The 14,026-nt window shown below is 39.4% G+C and overlaps 1 pseudogene across 1 annotated transcript; it reads left to right on the forward strand.

The window, feature by feature from the left end:
* Positions 1-5,236: 5,236 nt before the first annotated feature.
* Positions 5,237-6,933, forward strand: LOC309831353 (PX domain-containing protein kinase-like protein; annotated as a pseudogene). The gene is made up of 2 exons: positions 5,237-5,338; positions 5,431-6,933. The product of its transcript is annotated as a PX domain-containing protein kinase-like protein (transcript).
* Positions 6,934-14,026: the final 7,093 nt, after the last annotated feature.

Here is a 14,026-nt window from a genome sequence, read left to right on the forward strand (position 1 = left end):
GTCCTTGCTGGACTTCCTTCCCAGAGCCTGAGGCTGTGCCAGCACCGGCACCCACACTGAACACAGACGCACCCACACACCCTTTAACTGTGAACAAATGAAGATGAAAGCATTGATGAAACTGGAAGAGCTAATGACCCATTCCAGTGTCTGCTGGCTGGTCCCTGTCCTCCTGTTGCGAATTTTGTCTGTATCTCTGACATCCCTCTCTCCAGCCTCTTTGCCTCTCTTCTTCTCTCCTCTATTAAAACAGCAACAGATTTGATACCGTCAGTTTGTCTTTGATAGAAACACATTCACACAAAATGTCATGTCTTTCAAACGTTCACATTGGATGCCTGTTTGTGTCAATATCTGTAAAATGAAATTTTTTTTTCAAGTTGAAAGAGTTTCTAAGCTGAACATTAAGCAGGGATAACTTAAATGCCCTGAAGATAAATCTGCTTCCAATCTTAACCTGCCTGAACAAGAAGAAAATGTACCCCCTAAGAAATTAGATCCTTTGGCTACTTTCTTCTTTTTTTTTTTTTCTATCTCTTAAGAGTCATTGTCAAGACCCATATATATGCTGTCTACAAGAGACCCACTTCCGACCTAGAGACACATACAGACTGAAAGTAAGGGGATGGAAAAAGATATTCCATGCAAATGGAAACCAAAAGAAAGCTGGAGTAGCAATTCTCATATCAGACAAAATAGACTTGAAAATAAAGACTATTAGAAGAGACAAAGAAGGACACTACATAATGATCAAGGGATCGATCCAAGAAGATATAACAATTGTAAATATTTATGCACCCAACATAGGAGCACCTCAATACATAAGGCAAATACTAACAGCCATAAAAGGGGAAATCGACAGTAACACATTCATAGTAGGGGACTTTAACACCCCACTTTTACCAAAGGACAGATCATCCAAAATGAAAATCAATAAGGAAACACAAGCTTTAAATGATACATTAAACAAGATGGACTTAATTGATATGTATAGGACATTCCATCCAAAAACAACAGAATACACATTTTCCTCAAGTGCTCATGGAACATTCTCCAGGATAGATCATATCTTGGGTCACAAATCAAGCCTTGGTAAATTTAAAAAAACTGAAATTGTATCAAGTATCTTTTCCGACCACAACGCTGTGAGACTAGATATCAATTACAGGAAAAGATCTGTAAAAAATACAAACACATGGAGGCTAAACAATACACTACTTAATAATGAAGTGATCAAGAGGAAATTTAAAAATACCTAGAAACAAATGACAATGTAGACACAACGACCCAAAACCTATAGGATGCAGCAAAAGCAGTTCTAAGAGGGAAGTTTATAGCAATACAATCCTACCTTAAGAAATAGGAAACATCTCAAATAAACAACCTAACCTTGCACCTAAAGCAATTGGAGAAAGAAGAACAAAAAAACCCCACAGTTAGCAGAAGGAAAGAAATCATAAAAATCAGATCAGAAATAAATGAAAAAGAAATGAAGGAAACGATAGCAAAGATCAGTAAAACTAAAAGCTGGTTCTTTGAGAAGATAAACAAAATTGATAAACCGTTAGCCAGACTCATCAAGAAAAAAAGGGAGAAGACTGAAATCAATAGAATTAGAAACTAAAAAGGAGAAGTAACAACTGACACTGCAGAAATACAAAAGATCGTGAGAGATTACTACAAGTAACTCTATGCCAATAAAATGGACAACCTGGAAGAAATGGACAAAGAGAAAATATGAACAGACTAATCACAAGCACTGAAATTGAAACTGTGATTAAAAATCTTCCAACAAACAAAAGCCCAGGACCAGATGGCTTCACAGGCAAATTCCATCCAACATTTAGAAAAGAGCTAACACCTATCTTTCTCAAACTCTTCCAAAGTATAGCAGAGGGAGGAACACTCCCAAACTCTTTCTACAAGACCACCATCACCTTGATACCAAAACCAGACAAGGATGTTAAAAGGAAAGAAAACTACAGGCCAATATCACTGATGATCATAGATGCAAAAATCCTCAACAAAATACTAGCAAACAGAATCCAACAGCACATTAACAGGATCATACACCATGATCAAGTGGGGTTTATTCCAGGAAGGTAAGGATTCTTCAGTATATGCAAATCAATCAACATGATACACCATATTAACAAATAGAAGGAGAAAAAACATATGATCATCTCAATAGATACAGAGAAAGCTTTCGACAAAATTCAACACCCATTTATGATAAAAACCCTGCAGAAAGAAGGCATAGAGGGAACTTTCCTCAACATAATAAAGGCCATATATGACAAACCCACAGACAACATCGTCCTCAATGGTGAAAAACTGAAAGCATTTCCACTAAGATCAGGAACAAGACAAGGTTGCCCACTCTCACCACTCTTATTCAACATAGTTTTGGAAGTTTTAGCCACAGCAATCAGAGGAGAAAAGGAAATAAAAGGAATCCAAATTGGAAAAGAAGAAGTAAAGCTGTCACTGTTTGCAGATGACATGATACTATACAAAGAGAATCCTAAAGGTGCTACCAGAAAACTACTAGAGCTAACCAATGAATTTGGTAAAGTAGCAGGATACAAAATTAATGCACAGAAATCTCTGGCATTCCTATACACTAATGATGAAGAATCTGAAAGTGAAATCAAGAAAACACTCAAATATACCATTGCAACAAAAAGAATAAAATATCTAGGAATAAACCTACCTAAGGAGACAAAAGACCTGTATGCAGAAAATTATAAGACACTGATGAAAGAAATTAAAGATGATACCAATAGATGGAGAGATATGCCATGTTCTTGGATTGGAACAATCAACATTTTGAAAATGACTCTACTACCCAAAGCAATCTACAGATTCCATGCAATCCCTATCAAACTACCACTGGCATTTTTCACAGAACTAGAACAAAAAAACTCACAATTTGTATGGAAACACAAAAGACCCCGAATAGCCAAAGCAAAGTTGAGAAAGAAAAACGGAGCTGGAGAAATCAGGCTCCCTGACTTCAGACTATACTACAAAGCTACAGTAATCAAGACAGTATGGTACTGGCACAAAAACAGATCGATCAGTGGAACAGGATAGAAAGTCCAGAGGTAAACCCACGCACATATGGTCACCTTATCTTTGATAAAGGAGGCAGGATTGTACAGTGGAGAAAGGACAGCCTCTTCAATAAGTGGTGCTGGGAAAACTGGACAGCTACATGTAAAAGTATGAGATCAGATCACTCCCTAACACCATACACAAAAATAGCTCAAAGTGGATTAAAGACCTAAATGTAAGGCCAGACACTGTCAAACTCTTAGAGGAAAACATAGGCAGAACACTCTATGACATAAATCACAGCAAGATCCTTTTTGAACCACCTCCTAGAGAAATGGAAATAAAAACAAAAATAAAAAAATGGGACCTAATGAAACAAAAGCTTTTGCACAGCAAAGGAAACCATAAACAAGACCAAAAGACAAGCCTCAGAATGGGAGAAAACAGTTGCAAATGAAGCTACTGACAAAGGATTAATCTCCAAAATTTATAAGCAGCTCATGCAGCTCAATAACAAAAAAAACAAACAACCCAATCCAAAAATGGGCAGAAGACCTAAAGAGACATTTCTCCAAAGAAGATATACAGACTGCCAAGAAACACATGAAAGAATGCTCAACATCATTAATCATTAGAGAAATGCAAATCAAAACTACAATGAGATATTATCTCACACCAGTCAGAATGGCCATCATCAAAAAATCTAGAAACAATAAATGCTGGAGAGGGTGTGGAGAAAAGGGAACACTCTTGCACTGCTGGTGGGAATGTGAAGTGGTACAGCCATTATGGAGAACAGTATGGAGGTTCCTTAAAAAACTACAAATAGAACTACCATATGACCCAGCAATCCCACTACTGGGCATATACCCTGAGAAAACCATAATTCAAAAAGAGACATGAACCACAATGTTCATTGCAGCTCTGTTTACAATAGCCCGGAGATGGAAACAACCTAAGTGTCCATCATCAGATGAATGGATAAAGAAGATGTGGCACATATATACAATGGAATATTACTCAGCCATAAAAAGAAACAAAATTGAGCTATTTGTAATGAGGTGGGTAGATCTAGAGACTGTCATACAGAGTGAAGTAAGTCAGAAAGAGAAAGACAAATACCGTAGGCTAACACATATATATGGAATTTAAGGGGAAAAAATGTCATGAAGAACCTAGGGGTAAGACAGGAGTAAAGACACAGACCTAACTAGAGAATGGACTTGAGGATATGGGGAGGGGGAAGGGTAAGCTGTGACAAAGCAAGAGAGAGGCATGGACATATATACACTACCAAACGTAAGGCAGATAGCTAGTGGGAAGCAGCTGCATAGCACAGGGAGATCAGCTCGGTGCTTTGTGACCACCTGGAGGGGTGGGAGGGAGGGAGACGTAAGAGGGAAGAGATATGAGAACATATGTATATGTATAACTGATTCACTTTGTTATAAAGCAGAAACTAACACACCATTGTAAAGCAATTTTACTCCAATAAAGATGTAAAAAAAAAAAAAAAAAAAGAGTCGTCGTCTTCCCATCTCTCTGCCCAAGGCGTCTGGACCGAGGGCTAATTCTTAGGGCATCCTCTCTCTCTCTCCACCACCCAGGGTAGAGACTGCAAACACAACCCTAACAGATGCCTAATAGAATCCCTTGGGAAGCTTTCTGTCCAACTACTGAATGCTTCTGTGTATTTCCTCATCTTTCTATCTTCCCACTGGGGTCAAACTTCTCTAAGCCTCATCCTCTACCACCCTCATTAAGAATCAGTGCTCCCACCAAAGGAAACCATAAACTAAATGAAAACACAACCTACAGAATGGGAGAAAATATTTGTAAATGATGCAACCAACAAGGGCTTCATCTCCAAAATACACAAACAGCTCATACAATTCAACAGCAAAAAAAGCAAACAATCCAATAGAGAAACGGGCAGAAGACCTAAATGGACATTTCTCCAAAGAGGAAATGCAGATGGCCAATAGGCACGTGAAAAGATTCTCAACACTGCTAATTATTAGAGAAATGCAAATCAAAATTAGAACGAGGTATCACCTCAGGCCAGCTAGAATGGCCATCGTTAAAAAGTCTGGGCGGCAGCAGATCCCAGCAAGTGATGGGAGTCAGTGCCTCTGGACCTGGCCCTGGTCCCGAGGCGTTGGTGGATGGGCATCCCGGGATGGCCTTCATGGAGAAGCCACCGGCCAGCAAGGTCCTGCTGGACAACACAGTGCTGCTGACAGCAGCCGTTGAGGCGAGCCAGAGCCTGCCGTCCCACACGGAATATATCATTTGGGTACAACGAGGAATTTCTGTAGAAAATAGCCGACAGATTGTTAGGAGATACAGTGACTTTGATTTGCTGAACAACAGGTTGCAGGCCTAAGTCTACCTCTTCCTCCCAAAAAACGGATTGGTAACGGATCGTGAATTCATAGCTGAGAGGCAGAAAGGTCTTCAGAACTATCTCAACATTATCACCGCAAATCGTATCTTGTCTAATTGTGAGCTGGGTAAGACGTCTTTAGATCCAAACAACTATTCTGCAAACTATACTGAGATTGCCTTACAACAGGTTTCCACGTTCTTCCAATCAGAACCAAAGTGGGAGGTGGTGGAACCACTGAAATACATAGGTTGGAGGAAAAGAAAGAAGTATTTCTTGATGAAGAGTAAAAATCAGCCAGAGAAGTGGCTAGTGTTAAGCTGGGCTGACCTTGGTCCTGACTAGTATCTGTCAGATAAAGATTTTCAGTGTCTAGTCAAACTTTGCCAGCCTGTTTGCACCCTTACATCTATCATGTTACCTTTGCCACAGCTAACAAATCCTCAGCATTGCTAATTAGAATGTTTAATGAAAAAGGAACTTTGAAGGACTTGATCAACCAAAAGACCCATTCCTAAGGGACTACTGCAACCCTAAGAAGATTCAAGGCCTTGAACTCCAGCAAATCAAAACATACGGGCGACAAATATTAGAGGTACTAAGGTTTCTCCATGACAAGGGATTCCCTTATGGGCATCTTCATGCTTCCAACGTGATGCTGGAAGGGGACACTTGCTGGCTGCTGGACCTTGAGAATTCCTTGTTGGGCCTTCCTTCTTTCTACCAATCTTATTTCTCACAATTCAGGAAAATCAGTACATTGGAGAGTGTGGACGTCCACTGCTTTGGCCACTTACTGTATGAGATGACGACCGCCAGACTCAGTGCCTGTAGACGCCTTCTCTCCTGCACTGTCTATGGCTATGGTGGCCATGTTGGAGTCTACGCTGTGTTGTGAAGCCTGTAAAGGTGGCAGGTCCACCCTTTCCTGGCTCTTACAGATGCCATCATTCAGTGATGTTCTGCTAACTACCTCGGAAAAGCCACAGTTTAAGATCCCCACAAAGTTAAAAGAGGCATCGAGCATTGCCAAAGAATGTATAGAAAAGAGGCTAATTGACGAACAGAAACAGGTCTACCAGCATCAAAGACTGATGAGAGCTCAGCCTCACCATGGATCTGAAGAAGAAAGAAAACAGAGGGAGATTATAGCTTGAAAGAAGTCAAAACGATCTGCTGTTGAAAATAGTGAAGAGCCTTCAGCAAAATACAGCAACGCCAATAATTCAGCAGGATCTGGGGCCAGCTCACCTCTCACATCCCCATCATCACCGACTCCACCCTCCACAGCAGGGATGCCCGCATTACCTCCCCCTCTACCACCAGCAGCTCCCTTGCCTCCTGAGAGCACAGAGGCACCCACACAGCTTCTACCCCAGGCTGTGAATGGCGTGAGCCAAGGGGCCTTACTCAGCTCCATCCAGAATTTCCGAAGAAGAACTTTGAGGAAAACCGAAACCTGTGATCATAGCACTCCTAGGATCGGCTAAAGCTTTGTGTGTACACCTGGAGGGAAAAGTTCTTTTTTTTCCCCTCCACCTCCAACCCCTAAAGTACCCTCTTTCTGGATGAATAATTGCTGAGCCAGTACAGCAACATACGACTTTGCAGATGCTCACGTAAGGGGCTTTTCAAGAGGGAAACAGTCTTCAAGTAAAGTCAGGCTAGCATTGCTGCCTTACGAAATAGTTTGCTCCTTTGTTACTGTTGAAAAGGAATCTTGTTCGTCATCTTTTGGTGGCAGCAGCATATTGGAATCAGTTATTTCCACCAACAGAAGGAAATGGACAAAAAACAAAAACAATGACAACATACAGTCACAGCAGTGAATGGCCTTCATGTTGCAATCCCTCCTGTCCTGTCAGACAGCTCCTAGAAATGTTCCTCTCAGAGTTCATTTCTTTATTCTAAAGCATTTTCTGGTTATTTCTTAGATGACACCCATTCTTGCTACCTTAATTTCATCCTAGACATTAACACTGTAGCCCAAAGCACAGTTATGCCGCTGAGAGTCAGAGAAGCAACTGAGTTCTTCATTTTCCCCTCAAATAGAACGGGGAAAGTTCATAACAGTCTCTTACGTTCAAACAGGAACTCCATTGTGGTTATAGAACTCAGGGCTAAAGGAACTACTCTAGACTCTTAGTTCACTTTAGTTAGTATGTATCGAACAGACAAATGTTAACATCAGAAAAAGCTCTTTAGAGAATCTTCTTAATCATCAGCAATTAAGTCAAGTTTGGGGTTTGCCAGGGGAGGGTGTTATTATTACAACACAAGTACATTTGGCAAAATGAGTTCTGATTTTTGAAAGATTTATCCAAATATATCATCTTTTTAATGTTACTCATTTATTAGAAAGATCCTTTATCCTGTGATTGGCTTAAACCCTTAAATAAATTGCACTTTAAAGGATTATAAATAATCCATCTAAAAATTCAAGTTACGCACATCAGTGCTGGTTACTATGCAGAGAGAATGTCATTGTGTATAGTTTCATAGAATCTGTGATAAATGTTCAGCTGTATTTTTTATTAAAGTAAACCATGTCACAAAAAAAAAAGTCTACAAATAACAAGTGTGGAGAAAAGGGAACCCTCATACACGGTTGGTGAGAATGTAAGTTGGTGCAGCCACTGTGGAAAACAGTATGGAGGTTCCTCAGAAAACTAAAAATAGAGTTGCGACATGATCCAGCGATCCCACTCCTCGGCATATATGCAGACAAAACTATAATTCTAAACGATATATGCACCTCTGTGTTCATAGCAGCACTATTCACGATAGCCAAGACAGGGAAACAACCTAAATGTCCATTGACAGATGAATGGATAAAGAAGATGTGGCATATATACACAAAGGAATATTACTCAGCCATAAAAAATGAAATAATGCTATTTGCAGCAACATGGATGCAACTAGAGATTATTATACTAAGTGAAGTCAGTCAGAAAGACAAAGACAAATATATGATATCACTTATTTGTGGAATCTAAAATATGACACAAATGAACCTATCTATGAAACAGAAACAGAATCATAGACAATAGAGAATAGACTTCTGGTTGCCAAGGGGGAGGGAGGTGGGAGAGGGAAGGATTGGGAGTTTGGGATTAGCAGATGCAAACTATTATATGTAAAATAGATAAACAGTAAAGTCCTGCTGTATAGCACAGGGAACTAGATTCAGTATCCTGAGATAAACCATAATGGAAAAGATATGAAAAAGAATATGTATATATATAAATGAGTCAATTTGCTGTACAGCAGAAATTAACACAACATTATAAATCAACTATACTTCAATTAAAAAAAAAAAAAAGGAATCATTGCTAATACCCTGTTGGGGAAGGAAAGGAAGAAGAGGTGTTTCCTACTGTCCAAGGCCTGGTGATCATGAAGGGACACTTCTGAAGAGCAGCCGTGTTCTACTGGCCTGTGTCAGCATCCAGGACACTCGGGACCACAGTGGGATTCTTCCCAGGCTGGAGAGGGGACATTAGATTGGGTCCTGGCAGTGTGAAAAGACGTCAACGGATCCCCGAACTGCGGAGATTTCACTGCTGAAGATTCGAGTGTTCACATGCGTGTCTGATGACGCGACCAGGATGATGACACAGTGTAGCGCGTCAGAAAAACCGTTACCGTAGACAAAGGCATAGAGATGCTCACTAACCACGTAAAACAGAAGCCTCCAAACTTTCAGTCTTTTTAACAGTTATCTGGAAAATGGCAGCAAGATGGCATCATTTTTGAGCTCCCCAAATCACCCCATGCAAACAGAGCAACTAGGAGAGCAAACACAAAACCTCACAGGCCACATCTACAGTCCAGTGGTGGGAAAACATATCCCTGTGTAGCCCCAGTATATGTGTGGGCTGGAATCAGTGACTGGTGACGTTAAGATATGCGTGTTACAGGAAACAGAAAGAAGGAGGCAAAAGGGCCTCCTGTGGCCCCAGGAGCCTGTAGAGTCTTGTTGGCTCCAGTCTGAGGGTGAACACAGAGCACCACTGTGGGTGGTGCTGGAGCAGCCTGGGCCCCATGGACCCTCAACAGAGACCCGTAACAGACGTAACCAACGTCCCCTCTGAGAAAGCCCCACAATGAGGAGAGAATGCTGGGGATGGAATCCGTATTGAGCGGGAAAGAGACAATAGGGGCAAAGGAGACACGAGCAAGAGAAGATCCAGATGTAAGCTTGGGGGGGGGGGGGGAAGCGTAGATACCAGACATTGTAAGGCTGTCATTGTGAACGCTTCCCAAAACAGATGCGGGATGCTAGAGCTGCGAAGCCAGGAAGCTCTCCTGATCCCACCTTCCCTCCTAAGAGTAAAGGAAACTCATGCCACTTAAACATTAGTACAGAAAACAATTGCCGTCAAAGCCACAAGGGAAAATGGACTGTGAAACACAATAATGTCCCTACAGACATGAAACGCATGCTGGCAAGACAGGCCGACCAAAAATTGACAATCTAATAATTCACGTCAAGCTAAATAAAAGGGAAATAAATGATTGGAGCCTTGAAAGAACAGCATAACCCAGAATTTTTTAAAAAGATGCTAATTAGAGAAAACACGGACTTGAAAAGCAAGTCTATAAAATTTGGGAAAATGTTAGAGAGGAAAGAAAAATTCACTTTAAAATCTCAAGACTAAATAAGAACAACCAAAGCAGTGAATGAACACCACAGAAACTGCTTTAAGAAAAACAGAATGGGAAAGAATAACTTTTAAGTAAAAAGATAAAATATATATACATACTTATATATATACTTATATAGACAACAGGAAAGGAGACCTAGTCTCATAGAAGTACCTATAAAAGAGAATCCGTGTAATGAAAGAGAACATATATTGTCAATTATAATTCAAGAATATTTTTCTGAAATTAAAAAAAGACTTGCACTACATATCGAAAGGACATACCTGGCAAAATGGACCCAGAATGGCCCTGCACCTAAACACAGTCTAGTAAAACTATTGATCTCTAAATAAAAAGAAAAAATTCTTTCTGGTGCCAAATTTAAAGGTTCATATCCCTTATAAAGAAAGAAAATGAGACGGTCATCAGACTTGGCAATAGCAGTGCTTTGTGCCAGAGGACAACAGGGTAATGTTTGAGACACACAAGGAAAGGAAGCCTGAGCTAAGGAGTTTATATCCAGCTACACTGATCTTTAAATGTAATGGTCACAATTGCTTACGCCCACTTAAGAACCCAGAGTATAGTTCCTATGAGTCTTTCCTGGTTAATTTCCTGGAGGACAAGCTTCAGACAGCCAAAATGATGGAAGAGACATGAACAGTAGTAGTCGTAGTGAGCACTAAGTACAGTGTATTTGTTTGTACAAGTTAGAGTCCCTGTAGGTTCTAAGGGAGAGGGTGTAAGAGAAAATGGCCAAAGGATGGAGGGTAGATGAGAAAGAGGATGTGAGACGTAGAGGAAGCCCTCTGATTGTCTCACAGGTATCAATGGGGAGGAAAAAGGTATTCGTTGAAAGTAGATTCTGGGGAATGGGAAACGGAGAAGGGGTCACTAGCTAATGTCAATTTCCTTCATAGTAGGATGTTAGGAGGAGGTAGTAAAAGGGGGATTAAAGGTATCATACACAGATATTAGTAAATTCATACATCATATTAGCTCATGTCAAAATATTAAGAAAAAGGCATCAGAACAAAGAAACACAAACCTTTCTAAATACAAAAAGATATGCAAAAGGGAGAGAGCAAGCAAACATTGTAGACCAGTACTTCTCAAACCATTGGTCAGGAAGGACCAGTAGTTTTTTTGTTCGTTTGCTTTTTGTTTTCCCCCCAAACAATGGCAAACCGCTATTTTTGTAAAATACACAGTCACATGCTTGGACTTTACGGCAGATTGCCTAAACATTTCTAAATGTGTTCTTTTGCTTTCTGTACATATGCCATGGCTTAGTAACAAACAGTTCATGGATCAGACTGGTAAAGACCATCCAGTGAAAGGATAGGAATGTAAAGGAATGAGATTAGGGGTGCGTGTATATATTATATCTATGGAAATATACATAACATTAATGTGACAAAACTGATGCCTGTTAAATTAAACAAGGAGGCCATTAGACTCATGCCCTGATGCCACAGAACCCTGTGTAAGCAAACCAAAACCTGAGCCTTAAATGCTTCCAGGTTACAAAATTGAGACCTAAGGGCAACCCACCACAAAGAGCCAACTGGGCTTTAAGCTGCAGCTGATCAGTAATTTCCTCACTTTGCTTCCACCTTTTCTCTGTAACTTTCTCCCCAGGCTTGCGTCAGTGGAGCTATTAGAAAGTTCCAGTTTGGCACTGCCCTTTTGAATCAATTTTTGCTCAGATCTTAAATTTTTTAAGATCTTTTAACATTCAAACATCTAGATCCTATTGATAAATGTAAAAGGGCTTAATTCACCAGTTTCTTAGAAAGGATTTTCAGATCACTTAACAAAGCAAAATCCAACACTCCAGGTTAATATATTGATACATTATTTATGTATATTTTATATATGTATACTTTTCTCCACTTGGAATAATACATGTAATTTTTTCAGATGAAGGAAAGTCTGAAAATTACGCTAACACTTGTCTAATAAAGAGGAAGGGGATAAAAATATATATGATATAGGTGCATATGTAAAATTAATACAGTTATAAGTAAACATTAACCTTAATGAAAGGATAAATCAGAGCATTTAAAAATAAAATAGTAACCAAAAGGCAGAGGTAGGAAATAGGACAGAGGGGAAGAGGGGATAAGAATAAAAACTAGATTTGTTTTCTAAATTTGACTTTAGAGTCATATAAAAATTTACATAATTATAAAATTAAATTTAACATAAAGCAATCTCTAAACATCAAAATGTGACAGCTGAGCCTTATGTCCAGCAGGTGGCATAACAGCACCAGGAGGACGCTTCCAAGTGTCTTTGAAACAGAGATTTGACTCTTGTCCTGAGTGGAATGTTACCATAAGGACAAAAACAACTACAGAGAAGCTTACACTGATATTTTCATCATTTTCTTGGTGGTATCTTAATATTTATTCTGAGACCATGTGTGTGTATTACGGATAAAAGCAAATGAGTAATTATACTCATATCATTGAAAACCTGAATATTTGACGTAAGGAAAGTACACAGCAAAAACGAAAATCCTCTACTACTAAATTTGAATAAGAAGTATTTTATGATACACATTGTTTTACTAAACTAAATAATTCCTAGCTTTGTCCTCTGAAAAGACTTAGAAACAAGTGCTCGATCTCACACACTGAGATCATGGTCTCCACATACCATTTTCTACTAAAAGGAATCAAGTGCTCCTTGAAGAAACAACTGATTACAGATCTGTGGCAGGAAATATATAAGATGATATCAGAATATCAGAGGCAGCCTTGATGATATCAGAATGCTGATATTAAGTTAAAGAAGCTCCCAGCAGCCAAAGGTGAGAAAAGTTAAACAATAATAAACACAGTAACTGCAGTAAGTTGAAACACATCAAGTGTGCTAAACTTCGTGTATTCCTAATGCTACTGTGAAAATAAAATACTACTGACCATCCTTGAAAATGCAGGGAAACCAAAATCATTACTTTACAAACTAGCACATAAAGAGTAGAGATCAGGGAGGATGGAGGAGGGATGGAATGGGAGTTTGGGGCTAGCAGATGCAAACTAGTATATAGGATGGGTGAACAACAAGGTCCTACCGTATAGCACAGGGGACTATATTCAATATCCTGTGATAAGCCATAATGGAAAAGAATATGAAAAATAATATATATATATGTATAACTGAAACACTTTGCTGTACAGAAATTAACACATTGTAAATCAACTATACTTCGATTTAAAAAATTACAAATAGAAAATAAAGGGGAGAGATCAAATATTTATCCTGCTTTCTCTATACAAACTATTCCAAGTAACCAAGTAGTAGGTGAGGTATCTCTTTTCATAGAAGTATTTCATCTAATAAATGAAGAAGGAATTTTAAATTTTCAGTGCCACCATTTTACAACCTTTAATGAATCATCAGATTCAGACAGTAGTAATCACTGACTGCCGATATCACCAAAAAGCCATCAGGCATGTGCTTCTGGATGGAGGTATGCCCCACCACCTATGGGATATTTTTACCAAAAACTGAACCTTAATCTGATGACATCACTATTCAGTACTAGTTCTGTGGAGCTATCGAGCATTTGAAGTGTGCCGAAGCCAAATGGAGATGTGCTTTAAATGTAAAATACACACCAGATGGCAAAAACTTAGTATGAAAAAACGAATGTAAACTACTTCAATAATATTTAATATTGACTACAAGCTAAAATAATATTTGCATATGTTAGATTTTTAAAAATTATATCATTAAAATGAATTTCAGCTAATTCTTTTCCTTTTTTAAATGTCATTATAAAATTTAAAAGTACATCGATGGAGCTTCCCTGGTGGCGCAGTGGTTGAGAGTCCGCCTGCCGATGCAGGGGACATGGGTTCGCGCCCCGGTCCGGGAAGATCCCACATGCCGCGGAGCGGCTGGGCCCGTGAGCCATGGCCACTG

The sequence above is a fragment of the Grampus griseus genome, assembly GCF_964374135.1.
Source record: "Grampus griseus genome assembly, chromosome: 12".
Taxonomy (NCBI): domain Eukaryota; kingdom Metazoa; phylum Chordata; class Mammalia; order Artiodactyla; family Delphinidae; genus Grampus; species Grampus griseus.